The 21,947-nt window shown below is 43.7% G+C and overlaps 2 pseudogenes; one reads left to right on the top strand and one right to left on the bottom strand.

Moving 5' to 3' along the window:
- The window catches only part of LOC147092706 (NACHT, LRR and PYD domains-containing protein 12-like), a 1,351,730-nt pseudogene that overhangs the window by 537,873 nt on the left and 791,910 nt on the right, over window positions 1–21,947 (top strand).
- LOC147092716 (beta-1,3-galactosyl-O-glycosyl-glycoprotein beta-1,6-N-acetylglucosaminyltransferase 3-like) lies at window positions 7,132–10,696 on the bottom strand (annotated as a pseudogene).

Here is a 21,947-nt window from a genome sequence, read left to right as displayed (position 1 = left end):
ACCGGGTATATGCTCATGTATTTGAGTTCCTGTACAAACACGTGTATTTATGCAGCTACACAAACTAAATTCAGGTAAGAGCTGAAGAAGGTGGTCAATCTACTTGGACATTTATTGTTTTTAAAAAATGAAAAAAAATAATTAAAACTTCCTGTCCAAACTAGAGTTAAATTAAAATTCCCTTTTGGAACGGCCGTCTTCTATTAGGACGAAAAAGATTTTTGCTGTGAGAATGAAAAGGTATCAGAATACATGTCCTCCAATTTGTGCCGTGTGTTTGATGTCTGCTGCTTTCCCCGGGTGAACATAATCGATTCCCGCTAAAACAGCGCCCTTCCCGCTCAAGATTCAAAGAGAACGGTCATGACTGAGCTTCAGCAGGAGTAGACAATCTGGGCATCATCATTAACTACCTCACGCCGTAGGCACTGGAATGAGACACCCCAGTTTAATCATTAGTTACATTTTCCTTTAATGTAGAAACAGTGTGTTGCAGTGGTGGTTTTCTGTAATTCTGTAATCTCGGTGTGAATGTTGCAGGCGCTGGTCTCCCCATCAGACTCCGCCCCCCATTGTCTCCTGGACCAATAGAACGCGGCCATGTCTCCTGATCAGTGTCTACTGATGGAGACAGTAGGAACTTGACTCGTCAATGTGACATTAGACATCTTTGTTCACAGATATTTATGCAAATCACAACTGATCATAATGTCGGAACGTTCTAGCAGGGGAATAGACCATTCGACCCAACCAGTCCTTGTTGGAGTTTACCCTGCACCCGAGTAAATAGTTCCAATCACTTTAACCGCCCACTTCCACCATCCCTTCTACCTATTTTTATTCATCCATCTGGCCAATTTCTAGTCTCACAGCTCTCCATGTAAATAGATTCCTTCTACCTTTAATTCTAAATTGCTTTCATTTATCATTTCACCTACAGCTCGGCGTCAGTGCAGCTCAGTGGGACTTCCGGCCAGTCTTACCCTTCACAACGCTTCAGTGCCGGGAAAACAACGGGGAATTTTACACACACGTTGTGCTCTGTAACTTCTTATTAAAACTTCAGTATACTTCACTCCGTGTCCAACCCTGTGAGGTCACCCCTGGAGAATCAGCTTTAGATTTTTGTATACACGTCAGCAGAGCATTAACATAACCTGAGCTCCGAGATCTGGTCGGGTCCCATTCCCCCGAAGTGATTAATGAGCAGGAGGGATTAGAGTTTATTTAAAAGAATGACACGAAAATCACTTTTATGTGAGGCCGAAATAGCTCATTTGGGATTCGGCGGCTTTTAGCTATTTTGTGTCTCTTTCTTTGTGTCCTTTTCTGGAACTTACCAATTTAAGCTGAAGTCTTTTATCTGCCACTGAAGGTTTGGGTTTGAATAAGGAGCGACATCAAGGATGGAAACACTTCCTATTGGCTGTATTTAGCTTTTATTTCTCTATCTCCTTCTGCCATTTTCTCTGGTTTTTGTCTCTCTCGGTGCCGGGTGAACATTTGATTTGATGCATTTGTCCTAAACTGATGCTTTTAACACACCTCGGGTGGTCAGACACGCTCTGTCTGTCTGTTACTGTTTCTGACCATTAACGGGAACAGGCTGCGAGTTAAACGTTTATCAGCAAACCGAAGAAAGACAAATCAACAGAGAGATGTGATGCTCCGCCCAGTGCAAAGGTGAAATGGGTGTTATTGAAAATAACTTCCCCCTGAAAGTTTGTGCAGATTTTCTGTAAAGTCCGGATTTTCATTGTCAGGGGAAACCGAAAAAGTAAGAAATAGACTGCTGATGTCCCGTACAGAGACTAAACCCGTGCCCTTAGCGATATTAGCACCATGCTCTAAACAACTGTCTGGATTGTTCGAGACCCACGCTGGGCGGTTTGTGTTTTACTTCTCACACTGGGTCACAAAATAATCACTGTTCGATAAAAACCGAGGATGTAACTCGAAAGTAACAGAAAAAGAGCACTTAATTGTGAAAAGAATGATTGCACCAACAGAGAAGGGGAATCTGCCGGCCTCCACCATTCTAATCCTGTGACTGTGGGAGATTGGTCCGGGCAGGGGTTTGACTGTGACGACACGAATACCACCCCCCACCCCCCCCCCCACCAACATCCATGTTAAACCTAAAAAGTGTCTGGCAAAAATTCGGAACAGGCGGGGAGGAAGTAACCGTTCGGAGAGGTTTGTGTTTCTGAACCCCTAACTCTTCTGGCTCTTTTTGACATGTCCTCATTCAATGTACAGACCCTCTCCTCAGTCTGCCCCTCGAGACCCATCACCTCACATTCCTCTCCAGCTAATTGCAAAACATGTTTTACACACCCCTCCAGGATGGTCCTGGAGCCCCCAATAGTGTGTCAGTTGTAGCACTTTTGAAATACTACCCGTGTCATGTTTTAATCAAGAGAGACAGAGGAGAATTAGGCAGACCAAGCGTCGCTGAGCATTTGTTATAGTGAAACAGGGGTTCGGTTCATGAAACAGCGCTACAGCTTTCGGAATAGAGGGAACTTTTAGAGACCTGATGGGTTCCACCAGAACAACAGGGTTTGAGGTGTTGGCAGGCAGGACAGTTAGAATGTGGGGAGAGTTTAAACTAGGTGTGGAGGTTGTTGCTGTCATTGTTCTATGGAGTTCCTTCAAGGAGGTGATTCTGAATGCAATGGGTCAACGTCTACCCAGGCAAAGCAAAGGTACTGAGCATCATTACAGACCAGCCTGGTTCAACGGAACTAACAAACATTTCACCCAGAAGAGAGAAAGTGATTCATGGCCATGACTTTAAATGGCACAGAATTCAGGCGGCTTCAAAACCAGAAGGCAAGACAAGAGTGTAAAAACTGCAACAGATTGGCGAAGAACAATCTCACATTGAACCTACTAAGTGAAGAGAAGGGTAATAATAGTGCCAGAGGTAAGTTCTGACATTATTCACAAAATATTTTAAACGGCTTGCTTACGTTGTGGTCCGCAAAAGTATTTGATGATGATGTAGTGGTCCGCATAAAGGAAAAGATTGGGAACCGCTGCCCTCGAGTCCAAAATCTATCTATCTCAGCCTTGATTATACTCAAATACTTAGCAAGCACAGCCCACTGGGGCAGAGAATTCCAAAGGTTGACTACCCTCTGAGTAAAGAGATCCCTCCTCCTCTCTGTATTAAATGGTCTATCCCTTATCCTGAGACTATGCCCTAGTTCCAGACACTCCAGCCAGGGGAACCAACTGAAAATTAACGTTTAAAAGGTTCTCACCATTTAAAAAATCATCCGTTTTTCTATTCTTCCTACCAAAGTGAATAACCTCACATTTCCATAAAGTGTACTCCATCTGCCACCTTACTGCCCACTCACTTACTCTATCTACATTCCTTTGCAGACTCTATTTGTTCTCCTCACAGTTTACTGTCCCACCTAGCATTTTATTATCAGCAAGCTGAGGTCCCAGCACTGATCCATGTGACACCCCACTAGTTACAGCCTGTCAACCTGAAAAGATCCGTTTGTCAAACTCTCTGTTTTCTGTCCGTTAACCAGTCCTCTATCGATGCTATTATATTACCCCAACCCCATGAGTGCTTATCTTGTGTAATCATTTTTTATTTGGCACCTTATCGAATACCTTTTGGAAATCCAAATATACTACATTCACTGGCTCCCCTTTATCTACCCTACTATTTACCTCCTGAAATAACTCTACTAAATGTGTCAAACACAATCTCCCTTTCATAAAACCATGTTGACTCTGCCTAATCATGTTATGATTTTCTACCCTGTCAAACTTCAGAATCTTATATGTTTCAACGAGAACACCTTTCATTTTTCTAAACTCCAGAGAGTATACGCCCATTCTACACATTCTCTCATCATAGGACTGACATCTCACCCCAGGAATCAATCTGGTGAACCATCGTTGCACTGCCTCCAAGGCAAGTGTATTCTTCTTTAGATAAGGTGTCCGAAACTGTGCACATTAGTCCAGGTATGGTCTCACCAAGGCCCTGTACAATGGTAGTACTCTTATTCTCAAAACCCATTGCAATAAAGGGCAAAATGTCATTCGATTTCCTTATTGCTTGCTGCACCTGCATGCTAGCTTTCTGTGTTTCTTACACGAGGACACTCACATCTCTCTGAAAACTAACGTTTAAAAGTTTCTCAGCATTGAAAAAATAATCTGTTTTTCTGTTCTTCCTACCAAAGTGAATAACCTCTCCTTTCCTTAAAATACTCCATCTGCCACCTTACTGCCCACTCACTTACTCTCTCTATATCCCTTTGCAGACTCTTTGTGTTCTCCTCACAGTTTACTGTCCCACCTAGCATTTTATTATCAGCAAGCTGAGGTCCCAGCACTGATCCTTGCGGCACCCCACTAGTTACAGCCTGCCAACCTGAAAAGACACGTCAATCAAACTCTCTGCTTTCTGTCCATTAACCAATCCTCTATCCATGCTAGTGTATTACCCTAACCCCATGAGCACTTATCTTGTGATATCATTTTTTATTTGGCACCTTATCGAATGCCTTTTGGTAATCCAAATATACTACATTCACTGCTTCCCCTTTATCTACCCTACTATTTACCTCCTCAGATAAATCGACTAAATTTGTCAAACATAATCTCCCTTTCATAAAGCCATGTTGACTCTGCCTAATCATGTTATGATTTTCTAAACATTTTCCAGATGACTGACTTCAGGTTTACTGGCCTGCAGTTCTCTGTTTTCTCTCTACCTCCTTTCTTGAAAAGTGGTGTTACATTTGCTACATTGCAATCCGTTGGGACCGTTCTGGAATCTAGGGAATTTAGGAAGATCTAAACCAATGCATCCACTATCTCTGCAGCCACCTTTTTTAGAACCCTAGAATGTAGGCCGTCAGGTGCAGTGGATTGTTGGCTTTTAGTTCCATTAGTTTCTCTCGTACTTTTTCACTACTTACATTAATTACGTTCAGTTCCTCACCATCATTTTACCTTTGGTTCCCCACCATGTTAGATATGCTTTTTGTGGCTTCTAATGTGAAGACAGATACAAACAATCTTTTTAACATTCCTGCCATGAGTTTATTCCCCGTAATATGTCTCCTGTTTCAGCCTCTAAGGGACCAATTTTTACTTTTGCTGCTCTCTTACATTTTGCAAACTTGTAGAAGTTTTACAATCTGCTTTTATAGTTTTTGCTAGTTGTCTCATATAACATTTTTTCTCTTTTTGTCCATTTTTTGGTCAACCTTTGCTGGTTTCTGAAACAAGCCAATCCTCAGGCTTTCTAAAATTCTTCGCAACATTATAAGCTTTTTAATTCAAACTAATGCCATCCTTACCTTCTTCAGTTATCCAAGGATGGATGACTTTTCACGTGGAGTATTTTGTTTCTCAGTAGAATGTATTTTTGTTGAGAATTATGAAATAATTCTTTAAATGCTAGCCACTGCTTATCTACCACCATAACTTTTAATCTATTTTTCCAATGTACCTTAGCCAACACGCCCCTCATACCTATGTAAGACTTTAGATTCGGAATTAGTCAAGTCACTCTCAAACTTAATGGCCCAACATTTGCGGTCATAGGCTTCCCACTGGCAGATGCCTCCAACCTGTAAAAAATCTACAAATTTACCTGGTGGTCTGGGAGATACGGTGAATTGCTCTCCTGGGCCTCTTCCAGTATCCGCAGGGCAAGGCCCATGTATCCGAGGGGCGCTTGTGAACCACATGCGCCCCCGGGATACCTGGGATCGGCAAGCCCATCCAATAACAGAAGGGAATTCCCATTTCCCATTTATACTTATGGGAGTTCTGTACATACATAATCCCCATAAGTGTGAAAGGGGATCACTTACACAATACACAAACACATGAAATAAATATTTAAAAATGCATATTTTCAATGAATTCAAAAGCCACTTAATTAAATACTTTAAACAAAAATTTAATTTAAAAGACTTGTTTTAACGGGCTAAAAATAAATGCCTTTATTAGACAGTGTTCGTAAGGTGCAAATTAGTGGTAACATTCGATTTGTTTTTTTGAAGCCATTATCCTTGTAAAAGCTTGCCTTATCACTTTATTTACCAGGAGTAATAATTTCACAGGCATTCAGCGGGCGGAAGGAGGGCAAATAGCGCAACTCTCCACCTGTGGATGCTCTTTTCCCAGGGATGCAGATAATATCCGTGTTTTGGTGTATGCGCATCACATACTTAAACCTGGAAAGTGCACGGCCCCTTTGGGCATATACACACCTCGTAGCTACCTGTAGGGATCACAAAATACGGCCCTTTCTGAAATTCTATCATATTATGATCACTCTGCCCCAGGGGATCCTTTACTATGAGAATACTATTTCACCCTGTCTCTTTACACAATACACGATCTAAAATTCCTTGTTCCCTGTTTGGTCCAATGACGTATTGTCCTAGGAATTCTTTGGAGATTTTTGGATTATAAGGGAATCAAGGGGATGGGGATAGTGCTGGAAAGTAGATTTGAGGTAGAAGATCCGCCATGATCTTATTGAAAAGCAGTGCAGGTTCGAGGAGCCAAATGGCCTAATCCTGCTCCTATTTCTTATGAAAATGTCCCAAATGCAGACCACGAACTCGTCCTCCAGACAACCTTTGCCAATTTGCTGTGTCAGGTCTATATGAAGAAGAATGCTGCAGTGTGAACAACAACAAAAACTTGCCTTTATATAGCACCTTTAATGTAATCACACTTCCCAAGACACTACACAGTAGCGTTATCAAACAACATTTAGCCCCGAGACACAGAAGGTGGTTTTAGCACCGGCGACCAAAGTCTTGCTCAAAGAGCTAGGTTTCAAGCAACATCTTCAAGGAGGAGAGAGAAGTCCAGAGGTGGAGAGGTTGATGGAACAAATTCCAAATCATAGGTTCCAGACAATTGAAGACTTGTGAATCTGCAAGAGGCAGGAATTGCAGGAGAGTAGACATCTCGGAGGGTTGTAGCACTGAAGGAGGTTATAGAGATATGGAGGGGTGAAACATGGAAGGATTTGAAAAAAAGAATGCAAATTTAAATTGAGGCACTGCCGTAGTGGCAGCCAATGTAAGTCAGCGAGCATCGGGGCAATGGGTGAAGGGGAATATGTGTGAGTTAGGATACGGTCCACTGAGTTTCACTAGTAAGTTCCTGTTTCATGAATCGCTCTGTGTCTGACATATTCCTCCATACATCGCAAAGCTGTGTTGTCTACTTCTGGCTGAAACTTATGGGCGAACAAAGGTTTATGTTGGATGATCCAGTGGAGATCTCCAGACCCATATATACAGATCTGATGGCGATAACTTCCTGTACAAGCCGAATAAAAGGCTCCTTTTGCTATATCACCAGCTTGAAATGACCACTTCACTGCTGGAGTAAGGACTGGTGCATCACCCCTGTGGTGACCAGGAGTGTATGAAATGGAGCCGTGTACCTCAGGCATTCTCTGCAGTGTTGCCCAGATGTGTTCATCGGGGCAGTAGGTATCCTCCATCCATTTGAAAAATGCCTGGATTTCCGAGTTCACAAACAAAATAATCACAAATTCCCTGGTGACCAGACATTATGTGCTCCCCACAAACATGTCGGTGCGTATGGGTGGGGGGCTCTTCTTTCGATCTGTTCTCACCATAATCTTTCGGACGTCATAATGAAATTTCCATCGTCTCTAAAAGTCAACACCAAGAGCAATCGTTACTCATTTTCGAACTTCATTCTCATTTTCCTGCCACACCACAACTATCATCAGTAATGATAAATGTTCATTGTCTCAATTACTTTCAAGTTTATCTACTTTGTTTGCTTGTATAAATTTTGCATGGAAAATTTTGTTAACTACTGCAGCTCAAAAGAGGGAAATATGTCACCAGATTGGCTCAGATTGGTTATTTAGAATCGTTCCAATCATCCACAAGTATCGCATTTAGACATGTGACATAAACCAAACCAATCAACAATCACACCTAAAAGGAAACAATGCCACGGTTTTGAAAACAATGTAGGAAACAGCAAATGTTCATCTGCCACGCCTTCAGTTGCCTGGGAAGAGAGCCCAATACAGTAAGTATAATGTAATTCTACTATTCTCGTGCCCATACCACGTGAGTTCAAACATCCGATGTTGGGCTTGAGGACATTTTACTTGAGATTCAGGTCAGTACTTAACTGTCCAATGCATTGAAGTGGGAGATGTGAGACCACCTGACGGGACAGGTTCATAACACTTGTGCTTCACCTCATGTGTCGTGGCTCTACAGTCTGATAATGAGCATGTTTCAATCCTTCAAATATTTATTCAGTTACTTATTACTACATTAAGCTGCAACCGCTACCTCCCGGGTGGTGCAGCCCACGAGGCCACTGCCATCTGTGTTTAACAAAGCATATGTATTGGGGAGAAAATTACTGATCTACAAACTTAGGCGACATTAATCATGGAGCGATAATTGTATTCGTGCGATTAAAGTGGATGGAAAGAAAACTGGATGCAGTGAATGATTGAAGGAGTGTGAGGGTAGGAGGGAGTGAGGGAGGGTGGAGGGATGGATGGGTGTATGCATGGGCGGATGGATGAATGGATGGATGGATGGATGGAAGGATGAGTGGATGGATGAATGGATGGATGGGTGAATGGATGAATGGATGGATGGATGGTTGAATGGATGGATGCATGGATGGAGAAATGGATGGATGAATGGATGGATGGGTGGATGGATGGATGGATGGATGGTTGAATGGATGGATGAATAGATGGATGACTGGATGGATGGATGGATGAATAGATGGACGAATGGATGGATGGGCGGGTGGTGAATGGATGGATGGATGGATGAATGGATGGATGGATGGATGAATGGATGGATGAATGGATGGATGAATGGATGGATGAATGGATGGATGGGCGGATGGATGAATGGATGGATGGATGGATGAATGGATGGATGGAAGGATGGATGGATGGATGGATGAATGGATGGATGGATGAATGGATAATTGGATGGATGAAAAACCAGAATGAATGGATGGATGGATGGCTGGATGGATGGATGGATGAAAAACCAGGATGAATTGAGTGGAGATGCCTTTGTTGGACTGGGGTGGACAAATGTAAGAAGTCACACAACACCAGGTTATCGTCCAACAGTTTTATTTGAAATCACAAGCTTTCAGAGTGCTACACAGATGCAGCCGGACCTGCTGCGATTTCCAGCAAAGAAAATGTTTTTTGTCTGTTTTTTGTTTTCCATACAGACCCCAGCATCTGCAATATTTTACCCTTTGTGACCCCACCTCATTGTTCTTTGATGTAATGTTTTCCTGACTGACCTGTTTGGACACCATTCACACCTTTGATTGCTGTGATTATCTCTCTGTCGAGGTGTGATAAATGGCAGTTAGAAGATTACCTGTAATCATCTGGCATTATTCTCTGACTATATAATCTGTGTTTATATGGATCTCTCCACTTCAGCTGATGAAGCAGCAGCGCTCCGAAAGCGTGTGATTTCAAATAAAACTGAAGGACTATAACCTGGTGTTGTGTGACTTCTTACAGGATGAATGGATGGATGGATGGATGTGTGGATGAATGGTTGGATGGATGGCTGGATGGATGGATGGTAGAAAAATCAGGATGAATAAACGGATACCCGACATGAAGCTGGACCATTTACCTGTTTGTATTCCGGTGGAGTTACTAAGAAAATAACATTTGAGCCATTCATGGCCATGACACTGTTGATTATCTCCCGGTTGCTTTTTATTGGATAGTCTTTTCCACAAACATTGATGAGGTATCTCCACAGGACAGAACTCCACAGCAGCTCTTCCATACAGTTCAGATCAGCCTGAACTCTCGACCATGCGGCGTATGTCACCGTCTCCGATTTTCCGACTACAATGGCAATCGTGAAACAGGAAGCGATGGCCTGGATCGCCGAGTGAAACAGGAAGCGATGGCCTGGACCACCGAGTGAAACTGGAAGCGATGGCCTGGACCGCCGAGTGAAACAGGAAGCGATGGCCTGGACGACCGAGTGAAACAGGAAGCGATGGTGTGGACCGCCGAGTGAAACAGGAAGAGATGGCCTGGACCGCCGAGTGAAACAGGAAATGATGGCCTGGACCGCCGAGTGAATCAGGAAGCGATGGCCTGGACCGCTGAGTGAACCGGCTTTGGAGACTTCCTGTCCACGTGGACACAATAAACATTCTGAGGAGCATAAATGCCTCTCAGGAGCCTCTCAAACATCTCGATATTTTCATTGACCACTATAGAATAGGTCAGAGGGAAATCACGTTCCTCAGCACTTAAGCGGAATGTGATGTATTTGCGGTTTTTAGCAAATGAATGGCAGTCTCGGGTCATTGTTAAGTAATCACTTTCAGTGAAGGCCTTATATTTGTTTGTGATTGCGATCGAGTTTAAAAGAATGTATTGAACTGCTTCCGGGTCACCACTAATCATCTTCCAAAAACTCGAGTTCTCCTCTGACCGATCGAGGGATTCATATCGCGTATCATAAATTTGTTTTAGTTTAACAATTTTCCAGTAGTTTACGAACGAAATTTCTATCTTGCACAAATATCGAAAAAGGAAAGTTACAGAGAGTTCGCACAGGATTGAACTCAGTATCAGCTGCCTGTATGGACACCGAGACAAGCTCCTCATGGTCAGCGAGGTTTTAAACCTCATCATATGATCCAAGTTCCGGATATAATTCTTATGCAGATATAAAATGGAGGTATTGTGATCTCGAAAAAGTGACACTTTGCTCCAGGGGGTTAAAAAATTATGCGCTGAATATTCAGGCGTCAATGATTCGAAATGTGAAGCTCGGGGCTGAACACAGTAAGTGTGCATTCATTGGTTTTCAGCCGGCCGCCCTGTTCGACAGGTCTCAGCATCTCCTGGTGTCTTGTCCACACATTTCCAGGGAGCATCTGTGCTCGGTCAGACTTCACACCTTCCCTCACTCTCACTCTCTCCGCTCTTTGCCTTTTGGTGCAGCTCAGTGCCTCAGTTCATTGTCCCAGAAAATTAATGTGCCCCTTGCTTCACAAAGGTCCTGGGAGCAGGTTTCTCCCTCATATACCTGGTGTCACTGAGTGCATAGACGCCACATTGTTTATTTATTTCTCGTAACTTCTGCATTTCCCTCAGTGTTTCCTTCCAGAAGGCAGGAGAAGGCTCCGGGCGGATCTTATAAAAGATTCAATTCCGAACAGGTAACGACGAGCAAAGTGGCATCTTGTTTAGTACAAGAGAGCACAGCGCTAAACATGGGAGTGAAAATAAAGGAAGTCATGCATTTATATAGCGGCTTTTGCGATTTATTACGTCCCAAAACTAATCAGTACTTTATGATGTGGACACTGTTGTAATGCATCAAGCGCAGCAGTACTGAATATTAACCATACGGTAGCCTAGAGCTCCTTCAGTACTGGGCCGTCGACAGGGCAGCTCTCCCTCAGTACTGACCCCGACAGTACAGCTCTCCCTCAGTACTGCCCCCGACAGTAAAGCTCCCCCTAAGTACTGCCCCCGACAATACAGTTCTCCCTCAATACTGACCCCGACAGTACAGCTCCCCCTCAGCACTGCCACTGCCAATAAAGCTCTCCTCAGTACTGCCCCGACAGTACAGCGCTCCCTCAGTAGTGACCCCGAAAGTACAGCTCTCCCTCAGTACTGACCCTGACAGTACAGCTATCCCTCAGTACTGCCCCGACAGTACAGCTCTCCCTCAGTACTGACCCTGACAGTACAGCTCTCCCTCAGTACTGACCCTGATAGTACAGCTGTCCCTCAGTACTGCCCCAACAGTACAGCTCTCCCTCAGTACTGCCCACAAAAGTGCAGCTCTCCCTCATTACTGACTCCAACAGTACAGCTCTCCCTCAGTACTGCGCCGACAGTACAGCTCTCCCACAGTACTGCCCCGACAGTACAGCTCTCCCACAGTACTGCCCCGACAGTACAGCTCTCCCTCAGTACTGACCCCGACAATACAGATCTCCCACAGTACTTCCCCGACAGTACAGCTCTCCCTCAGTACAGACCCCGGCAGTGCAGCTCCCCCTGAGTATTGCCACCGACAGTGCAGCTCCCACTCTATACAGACCACGACAGTACAGCTTTCCCTCAGTAATGCCCCCGACAGTATAGCTCCCCCTCAGTTCTGCCACTGACTATACAGTTCTCCCTCAGTTCTGACCCCGGCAGTACTGCTCTCCCTCAGTAATGCCCCCGGACAATACAGCTCTCCATCAGTAGTGCCCCCGAAAGTGCAGCTATCCCTCATTACTGACACCGATTGTACAGGTCTTCCTCAGTACTGCCCCGACAGTACAGTTCCCCCACAGTATTGCCCCGACAGTACAGCTCACCCTCAGTACCCACCCGACATTACAGCTCTCCCTCAGTACAGCCCCCAACAGTACAGCTCTCCCAAATTACTGCCCCGACAGTACAGCTCTCCCTCAGTACAGTCCCCGGCAGTGCAGCTCCCCCTGAGTGCTAACACCGACAGTGCAGCTCTCCCTCAGTACTAGACCCGACAGTACAGCTCTCCCTCAGTACTGCCCCGACAATACAGTTCGCCCTCAGTACTGCCCCCGCCAGAACAGATCTCCCTCAGTAATGCTCTCAAAAGTGCAGTACTCCCTCAGTATTGACACCGAGAGTGCAGCTCTTCCTCTGTACTTGCCCCGATAGTACAGCTCTCCCTCAGTGGTGCCCACGACAATACAGTTCTCCCTCAGTACTGACCCCGACTGTGGAGCTCTCCCTCAGTAATTCTCTCAAAAGTGCAGCACTCCCTCAGAATTGACACCGACAGTGCAGCTCTCCCTCATTACTGACCCCGACAGTACAGCTCTCCTTCAGTACTGCCCCCATCAGTGCATCTCTCCCACAGTACTGCCCCTGACACAACAGATCGCCCACAGTACTTCCCCGACAGTACAGCTCTCCCTCAGTACAGACCCCGGCAGTGCAGCTCCCCCTGAGTATTGACACCGACAGTGCAGCTCCCACTCTGTACAGACCACGACAGTACAGCTTTCCCTCAGTACTGCCCCCGACAGTATAGCTCCCCCTCAGTTCTGCCACTGACTATACAGTTCTCCCTCAGTTCTGACCCCGACTGTACTGCTCTCCCTCAGTAATGCCCCCGGACAGTACAGCTCTCCCTCAGTAGTGCCCCCGAAAGTGCAGCTCTCCCTCATTACTGACACCGACAGTACAGCTCTTCCTCAGTACTGCCCCGACAGTACAGCTCCCCCACAGTATTGCCCTGATAGTACAGCTCACCCTCAGTACCCACCCGACATTACAGCTCTCCCTCAGTACTAGCCCCGACAGTACAGCTCTCCCTTTGTACTGCCCCGACAATACAATTCTCCCTCAGTACTGCCCCCGCCAGTACAGATCTCCCTCAGTAATGCTCTCAAAAGTGCAGTACTCCCTCAGTATTGACACCGAGAGTGCAGCTCTTCCTCAGTACTAGCCCCGAAAGTACAGCTCTCCCTCAGTACTGCCCACGACAATACAGTTCTCCCTCAGTACTGACCCCGACTGTGGAGCTCTCCCTCAGTAATGCTCTCAAAAGTGCAGCACTCCCTCATTATTGACACCGACAGGGCAGCTCTCCCTCATTACTGACCCCGACAGTACAGCTCTCCTTCAGTACTGCCCCCATCAGTGCATCTCTCCCTCAGTACTGACCCCGACAGTACAGCTCTCCCTCAGTACTGACCCCGACAGTGCAGCTCTCCCTCAGTAATAACCCCGACAGTGCAGCTCTTTCTCAGTACTAACCCCGACAGTACAGCTCTCCCTCAGTACTGCCTCCCGACATTACAGCTCTCCCTCAGTACTGACCCCGACAGTACAGCTCTCCCTCAGTGCTGACCCCGACAGTACAGCTCTCCCTCAGTACTGACCCCGACAGTACAGCTCTCCCTCAGTACTGACCCCGATAGTACAGCTCTCCCTCAGTACTGACCCCGACAGTACAGCTGTCCATCAGTAATAACCCCGACAGTACAGCTCTCCCTCAGTACTGCCTCCCGACATTACAGCACTCCCACAGTACAGCCCCCCAACAGTGCAGCTCATAACATGCTTTTCTCAGCCTTTAAGGGACCCACATTTACATTCGCTAATCTGTCCGTTGTTACAATCCTATAGAACATTTACTGTCTGTTTTGATGTCTCTCGCTAGTTTACCCTTTACTGAGCTGAACATTTTGTTTGGTCTGCACTTTTTGTCCCATCTTTGGTCAGTTAGAAATATTGGATAACCAACGCATTATTGAGCGTGTTACACAAAAAGAATCATAACGAGTTAGAAGGGCACTGTTCTGTTTGAACTGTGAATTCTGAAATAGGGAGGAAGCACCACTTTTCTCGGATGAGGTAAATCCCAGAAGTTCGCATTCCTGCTTTCTTTCCAGCAATCACTTTAAAATGTGTCTGTCGGGTTACTTGGGGATAAAAGGATTGTGTTTAACCTTGAAATCCCCGGTGTAAAATGGATTTCCCTCAGTCACACTCTTTGCTCACACTCACAGAACAGCTGCATCCCCGGCACTGGGGAACACAATCAGCTGGCTGGAAATAGGCTTTAAGGGGGCGGGAAATAAAGTGAGAAATTAAATAAAACACAGAAATTATTCTTAGAATCTATGTTAGCCTTATCCTGATCCCGCAAAAATTTTCTGTCTCTATTTCCATGTAGGTTTCGCAAGTTATATCCTTGTTAATTCACTACAACTGATCAGGTAGAAGTATCTCTTTATTTGATCAAGTCACAAATTGTGAATTTGATCTGATCCTTGTTCAGAGAGACTCCAGAGCTCCATCCTCTGTGTGAAAGCTGCTGCTCGCCCTCAGGGTGGGTTTCAACTCAGACATTCCTCATTTGCGTCAGAACAGGAAGCGGCCTTTCTGCACAATTCAAAGTGTAGCGGTTTGACAATTGGCTCCCACGTAACGTGTGGACACATTTGGCTATAGATTTAACTGTATCTCTACTTGCTGTAGGGAGGTTCATTAAAACAGACACATGGGTAGAAATAAATTGTTACATTTCCATCTGGATAGTGTTTGCTAAAATTCCCATCGATTTCCTGATGATTGCGCCTTGAGCCCAGGGCCCAAGAGCCAGTATCTTGTCAATGAGCTGAGAGGTGGTTGCTTCTGTACGTGAGGATATCAAACATTTAACCGCCGAATTAAAGTATATAGTAAAGATCACCCCCGAGCCGTAGCTGTTATAAAGGTTACATTTCCATCATTTTCAAGGTGGTTATTCAACAGTAATCAATATCTCCAGCCCGAGATGGAACCGTCCGAGAGAAAGTGTTGGAGAGCAGATGGTGGTGATAACTCCAAGGGGCAGATTAGAGTGAAAATGGGAAATATCGCAATCTGCCCTCGGAATTATCACCATAAATATCTTCAAAACCTTTCACTCGGTCACTTCCATTCTGGGGTGGATATATATTACTGTCAGAGAACAAGCTGAAAATGAGGAAAGAACAAGCTTTATAACAACTACAGCACAGGAATGGTCCTTTCTGTATCTAAGAGTATAATGGGTGTTAAATGTAACATTGGAAAGTCAGTGCTCATTCCCCCAGTAACTGAGGCGATTGATGCTCAGGGCTGGTTTAATTCGGCAGTTAAATGGTTAATGTCCTCACGTACAGAAACAGCCTCTTCTCAGCTCACTGACAAGACACTGGCGCTGGGACCCTGGCCTCAAAGCCCCAAACATCTGCAAATCGATGGGAATTTTAACAATGTCTCAGATGGAAATGTAACAATTTATTTCTAACCATGTATCTGATTCACTGAACTACCCTGGAATAAGTCGATATAAAGTCAAATTTATAGCTAAGTTTGTTCACAGGGGAAGCGGAATCGAATTGTCAAACCGGTTGGAATTGGTTTGATCAGAAAGGCCGTTCCCTGTTCTGAAGCGGATGAGGGTTCTTTGCGTTGAAATCCATCCTGATGGCGGGCATCAGCTTTTACATAGAGGGCGGAGTTTTGAGTCTCACAGAACAAGGATCAGCTCAAATTCACAATTTGAAACATGCTCAAATCAAACAAGGAACCTCTAATGATTGGTTGTAGTGAAATAACAAGGATATCACTCGCAAAATCTGCACGGAAATAGAGAAAGAAAATCATTGCACATCAAGGTAAGGTTAATATAGCTTCAAAGCTTAATTCCTGTGTTTTATGATTTTATGTTCTCCAGTCCTCACTAACGACAGTAAATCACGGACTGGTGTTCTCCCCAGCGGTGGGGATGCAGCTATTCTGTGAGTAAGGGCTCAGACAGTGACTGAGGGCAGTCCATTTTACACTGGGGACATCGAGGCTAAACCTGGTCTACTGGTCTCCACCAGTCTCTCCGCGGACTCTCAAATTACAATCAGGTCACAGGATCCCATCACTGCTCTTAATACAAAAACTAACTACTCAGATTACCAACAGGTAGGAGCGTCCCATCACTAATCTTTACACATAAAGAAACAGCATGAATTATGAAAAGGTAGGCAGGTCTGCATAACTAATCTTTTAATGAAAAAAATACTCACATTTACAATAGAACCCCATCACTACTCTGTTGTTAACAACTACGTACACAAATTACCAACAGGCACGAAGCTACCTCCGAGTGTGTATTACATTTGGCATGATTAAACTAACACAAATAGTTACAACCTCCGGCAACCTTGTCCCACTGATTGATAATTGTAAACACTTCTATCATATTGCCCCACAATCTGCGTTGCTTTAACCAAAAGAAACACCAACGTTCAAAGCGTTCTCTATATTTGTGGTTCCTCAGTCCCGGCAGCTCCCCAGTGATTCTGCATATAACCCTCTCTAAAGTCTCCATCCTTCCTATAGTGCAGGGCTGAATACCACACACAAATCTCTAACTGAGGTCTTATTAAGATTGTATATATGCTCATCGCTACCTTCTGGGATTTATATTCTATACCTCGTGAGTGAAACAACAGATAGCTGACGTTCGTAAGGTCTCAACCTTGGTTATAAATTAATGCTGGAGAATAACTTCAAACATAGTTTGGAAAAATTACTGAACTGAGATTGCATCGCTTTCATATGTCCTCAGCGGGAAAAGGAAAGGACGCTGACTGATAGTTTGATTCGATGCTCATGTGTGGGCACACACACATCGAGACATGCGTACAAGTGGAGAATTATGATTGTAAAACAGCAGTTAAATCTACCACTTGTCTATTTATGGCGTTTTTGCAACTTGCAAGACCCCTAAATATTCCACTAATCAATGCTGTGCATCACCTCCCCGTTTAAAGTTACATGATGCATAACATTATAGCTCATTGTTAATATTAGTAGAACATCAGTAAATGTCCTCACCTCCTACACTGATTATTAGTTAGGTGTTGACAACATGAGAGATATGGTGAATATATTCAGATAGAGGCACCAAGCATGACACATTTCCATAAATGCATGGACAATGCCACTCCCTATAAGAACAGAGGGATCACATCCAGCTATATATAGTGAGTGTATAAAAATCACAATCATAAATTAAAATAAGTTAAGATCGAAACTCAACAATTCAAAATTAGAAGCATAAATCTGTCAAGAAAAACAATAAAACACCACAAGATCTTTTGAGACCAAGTAGAGGATCATTTAATTCTTGAACATAAATAAATGCAATTACAAAGCTAAGAAGACAGAGTTGGCAAACGTGGACTGCGAAAAATAGATTAAAGGGTAAGTCGTTAGAAAAGCAGTGGCAGTCAATTAAGGAGATTTTTCATAACTCTCAGGAAAGATTTATTTCAGTGAGAAAGAAAGACTCTATGAGAAGGATGAACCATCAGTGACTAACTAAGGACGTTAAGGATGCTATCAAATTGAAGGAAATTCTGCTGATGATACAAAGCTAGGTGGGACTGTAACTGTTAGGACAACACAAAGAGTCTGCCAAGGGATACTAATATATATATACAGGGAAGAAGTGAGTGGGCAGTAAGGTGGCAGATGGAGTATAATGTAAGGAAATGTGAGGTTATTCACTTTGGCAGATAATATAGAAAAAGAGAATATTTTTTAAATGGTGAGAAACCTTCAAATGTTGGTGTTCAGAGAGACTTGGTTGTCCTCGTCCAAGACACACAGAAACCTAGCATGCAGGTACAGCAAGCAATTGGCATGTTGGCCTTTATTGCAAGGGGGTTGGTGTACAAGAGTAAGGAAGTCTTGCTACAAATGTACAGTGCCTTGGTGAGACCACACCTGGAGTACTGTGCACAGTTTTGGTGTCCAATTCTAAGCAAGGATACACTTACCTTCGGGGCAGTGCAACGAAGGTTCACTAGATTGATTCCTTGGATTAGAGATCTGTCCTATGATGAGAGATTGTTTACAATTGGCCTATACTCTCTGTAGTTTAGAAAAATCAGTGGTGATCTCATTGAAACTTACAAGATTTTGAAGGGGTTTGAAAGGGTAGAGGCTGAGAGGATGTTTCCCCTGGCTGGAGTGTCTGTCACTAGGGGACATAGTCTCAGGATAAGGGGTAAGCCATTTAAGACTGAGATGAGGAGGGATTTCTTCACTCAGATGGTTGTGAATATTTGTAATTCTCTGCCCCAGAGGGCTGTGAACGCTGAGTGTTTGAGTGTATTCAAGGCTGAGATTGATATATTTTTGGACTCTGGGGAATCAAGGGATATGGAGATCGGGCTTGAAATTGGAGTTGAGGTCGATGATCAGCCATAATTTATTGAATGGCGGAGCAGGCTCGAGGGGCCGTATGGATTACTCCAGCTCTTACATCTTAAGTTCTTATGTCCTTATGAAAAGGCATACGACATTGCAAGATTAGTGGTAGGCCAGAGCATTGTGATTTTTTTAGAAACCAGCAAAGGATGACTAAAACGATAATTAAAATGGAGAAGATAGGTTATGAGAGCAAACAAGCAAAAAATATAAAAATATAAGAAGAGAGTAGCTAAAGTAATGGTTAGTCATATAGAGGATGAGACTGGGGAATTAATAATGGGAAACAAGGAAATGGAGGAGAATTTGAACTAATATTTCGTATCAATCTTCATGGTAGAAGATTGTGAATCTAGGGGCTATAGGGAGGGAGGAATTTGAACAATCACTCTTAGCAGAGAAAATGTACTTGTCAAACTAATGGGACTAAAGAATGACAAGTCCCCTGGGCCTGATGGGACACATCCTATTGTTTTTAAAGAACTGGCTGCAGAGATAGTGGATGTGTTGCTTGTAATCTACCAAAATGGATTGCGGAAAGGTCCCAGCTGATTGGAAAACTGCAAAACTAACTCCGCTATTCAAGAAAGTAAGGAGCCACAAAGCAGGAAACTATAGGGCAGTTAGCCTACCATCTGTTATCGAGAAAATGTTGGAATCCATTATTAAGGATATAATAACAGGACATTTAGAAAATCATAATACAATCAAGCAGAGTCAACATGGTTTTATGAAAGGGAAATCGTGTTTGACAAATTAGCTGGAGTACTTTCAGGATGTATCGAACTGGGTGGCTAAAGGGGTACCAGTAGATGCAGTGTATTTGCATTTCCAGAAGGCATTCAATAATGTGCCACCTAAAAGTTTACTGCACAAGATAAGGGCTCATGGTGTTGTTGGTAATATATTCGATTGGATGGAGGATTGGCTGAATAAAGAAAATCAGAGATTCAGAATAGATGGATCATTTTCAGGTTTGCAAAATGTAACTAGTGGGTTGCTAAAGGGATCAGTGCTGGGGCTTCAACTATTTACAATGTATATTACTGATTTGGATGAAGGGACCGAGTGTACTTTTGCCGAATTTGCTGACGATACAAAGATAGGTGGGAAAACAAGTTTTGAGGAGTACAAAAAGAGTCTGCAAAGGGTTAAATGAATGGGCTAAAAATTGTCAGATGGAGTATAATGTGGGAAAATGAGAGGTTATCCAATTTGTTAGGAAGATTAAAAAGCAAAACATGATTTAAATGCAGAGACACTACATAATTCGGCGGTGCAGAGGGATCTGGGTGTTCTTGTACATGAAGCACAAAAAGTTAGCATGCTGGTACAGCAATAGTGAGGAAGGCAAATGGAATATTGGGCTTTATTGCAAGGGGGAAGGAGTATACATGTACGGAAGTCTTGCTACAATTGTACAGAGCGTTGGTGAGATCACAGCTAGTGTACTGCATACAGTTGTGGCCTCCTTATTTAAGGAAGGATATACTTGTATTGCAAGAAGTTCAGAGAAGCTTCACTTAGTTGATTCCTGAGTTGAAGGGGCTGTCTTAAGAAACAATGGTTGATCAGGTTGGACCCAAACTCATTGGAGTTTAGAAGAATGAGAGGTTGTCTCATTGAAACATATAAGTTTCTGAGGGGGCTTGAGATGGTAGATGCTAACAGGATGTTTCACCTCATGGGGGAATCTAGAACTATGGGGCATAGTTTCAGAATACGGATTGCCCAATTAAAACGGAGATGAGGAGGAACTTCTTCTCTCAGAGGGACGTGAATCCTTGGAAATCTCTACCCCAGAGAGCTGTGGAGCTGAGTCATTGAATATATTCAAGGCGGAGAAATAAATCTCTATTTGAAAGTAAGGTACATTCCAACAAGAAGGAAGCGTAAGGGAACCAAAGCAAGGGCTCCTTGGATTACGAGAGAGATAGAGAAGATGATGAAACAAAAAAGAGGGTGTATGATGCATGTCAGGTGAATTCTTCAAGGGAGAACCAGACTAAATATAATAAGTTGAGAGGGGAAGTGAAGATGAAAGTAAGATTGGCAAAGAGAGAATATGAGAGTAGAATGGCCGGTAACATAAAAGGGAACCTGAAAATCACCTACCAGCATATAAAGAGTAAACAGGTATTAAGAGGTGGGGAGGGGCCTATTAGGAACAAAGCAGTTGATACATGCTCAGAGGCACAGGGCTAGAATAGTTAATGAATACTTTGTATCGGTGTTTACTAAGGAAGTGGATGCTGACAAAATATTGGTAGAAGCCGATATGGTAGAGATATTGGATGGGGTCGAAATTATAGGCAGGATGTACTGGAAAAGCTGGATATGCTTCGAGTGGGTAAGTCGGCTGTTCCAGATGGCTGGCATCCCTGATTGCTAAGGCAAGTAGGGTTTGAGATAGCGGAAGGGCTTGCCATAATCTTCCAATCTTCCCTAGATACGGGTGAGGTGCCAAAGGTTTGGAACATGGCAAAGATGAAACACTTGTTCACGAAAGGGTGCAAGGACAATCCACGTAACTACAGGCCGGTCAGTTTAATATCAGTGGGGGGGGGTCAGGATTTAGAAACTATAATCAGGGAAAAAATTAACAGGAACTTGTAGAGCTTTAAGTTAACTAAGAAGAGCCAGCACGGATTTATAAAGGGCCGATCGTTTTTCATTAATCTAATTGAATTTTTTGATGAAATAACAGAGAAGGTGGATGAAGGGAATGCAGTGGATGTTGTCTATATGGATTTGAAGACCGCTTTAGACAACGTACCACATAAAGGGCTGGTTATCAAAATTGGGCCTCAAGGAATATGAGGGTCAGTGTCAGTTTGCATAAGAAACTGGCTTAACGACAGAAAACAGCGAGTCATGGTAAATGGTCGTTCTTCAAACTATAGCATGGTAGACAGTGGGCCTCCCTAAGTGTTAGTGCTGGAGCAACTGTTTTTTGACATATATATATGTATATATATATATATATATATATAAACGACTTGATATTGGAATACAGTATAAAATCTTAAAGTTTGCCGATGATACCAAACTTGGAGGTGTGGCAAACAGTGAGGAGCATACCAATCTACAGCAACAGAAAATAGATACGCTA

This window comes from Somniosus microcephalus, unplaced genomic scaffold (assembly GCF_052327205.1).
Source record: "Somniosus microcephalus isolate GS21.2 unplaced genomic scaffold, FLI_Smic_1.0 unresolved_chr2, whole genome shotgun sequence".
Classification (NCBI taxonomy): domain Eukaryota; kingdom Metazoa; phylum Chordata; class Chondrichthyes; order Squaliformes; family Somniosidae; genus Somniosus; species Somniosus microcephalus.
The sequence above is the reverse complement of the archived record's forward strand: the minus strand, read 5'-3'. Positions and strand labels throughout refer to the sequence as shown.